The following is a 1624-nucleotide window of genomic DNA, read 5'->3' on the forward strand; positions in this document are numbered from 1 at the left end:
GTTTAACGTACTGATTGGAAATTCTGTGTATTACAAAGTTGTTTCGAGAAAGAATAAACTAGTTTTAATCAAGAAGGGACTTGTATCACTAAAGTTCCTCAGAAAGAATTGTTACCGTTAATTAACAAACGAACAAAGACGTAAGAGTACTATAAGTCTGGAGTTAAGATATGAAACATTTGGATCACCAGAGTTATTTAACTTTTTCTCAAATTTTAATTTGATTTTACTAAATAAATTACATGTAAACAGTACTGATTTAATATAGTGTGTGTTAGAAAAATACTAGTACACGGACTAAAAGTGAAAACTTCAGTGTATTTTAGCATATGATGAAAGGCAAGACTAGAACCAAAAGCTAATCAGACATTAAGAGTGTCACAATAACTGTGAGAAAAGTCTGGAAACTACAAGAGGTGTACAGTTTTTAAAGTCAACTAAATTCTCTGCATGGTTATTTTTCTATGTACGATGATGGGAAGATAGAGATTGTTTGCTTCAATGAAGGAATAATAAAGTTGAACCTTATAAAAGTAGGGATGAGAATATCATCAAGGGACTTGTCTATTCTGTTATTGTGTATTGGTCTGTTACTAGAAAATATTCAAATTTTAATATATTATAAAATTGTTAAATTTTAAAAACCTTTGTTGAATTTCTTTTTCAGTTGATGGTGCTTGTGTTTGCAGAAAAATAAAATTGTGCATGTGATTGTATTGTCCTAACCTTTTGAACTGTTCAGATAGGTGGATTTGTCTCTGTACTATAGTTGCTTCTAATGAGATGAACCTGTTCAGTTTTCAATTATTGTCAAGGTTTTCAACAGAAAATCTCCACACACACATATATATATATTCTCAAATGTTACATGTTTTTAGCTCAACTATGTTTGTAGTTTTAAAATTGCCTAACACTTTTTTATAATTTTTTATCAACTTTGTTCAATATTTAAAGAAATGGTATTGTCATTGTTTGTGTGTATTTATTTATAACTAATATTTATTTGGCACATTACATTGTTCAATTTAAAATGTGTATTCAGTAAGCATGTATACAGGATTACATAAAATGTCTGTGTATTATATTCAATATTACTTCTATCTGCATTATTGCCTTTAGAAAAGGAACTCTGTATTTACATTTAACTATTTCAGTCTTTTAACATTTACTTCATAGTAGTCTCTCTGATAAAACGTAACTCACAGAAAATATTTTACTTACTTTTTGTATATTTTTTCCCTGTATTTGTAATTCATAGTTAACCTGTGTAGGTTATTTTATCATAGAGGGTTCTGTATCATATCCTGTATAAAGTTCACCAGAACTTCTATAGGAAACAGTGCAAATGTATGAAAATATTCCTTAAATTTAACATTTCATTCCAAATGCTGTGCTTCCAAACTGTGTATCTCTCTGGGGGAGTGACCATCTAGCAGAAGATATATGAAATTACACACTACAGTAATGACTTCATATATTACGTAGTTTTAGTTTTCAGTCACTGTCAAACAAGTGAAATGAGAAGTGAAAAATATAGACTAATGAGGAAACCAATACACTTACTTTAAACAGTCACATATTCCAGTTTTACATATAAACTAAACAAGGTTTTGTTTATAACATG

Source organism: Limulus polyphemus, unplaced genomic scaffold (assembly GCF_000517525.1).
Source record: "Limulus polyphemus unplaced genomic scaffold, Limulus_polyphemus-2.1.2 Scaffold4985, whole genome shotgun sequence".
NCBI lineage: Eukaryota > Metazoa > Arthropoda > Merostomata > Xiphosura > Limulidae > Limulus > Limulus polyphemus.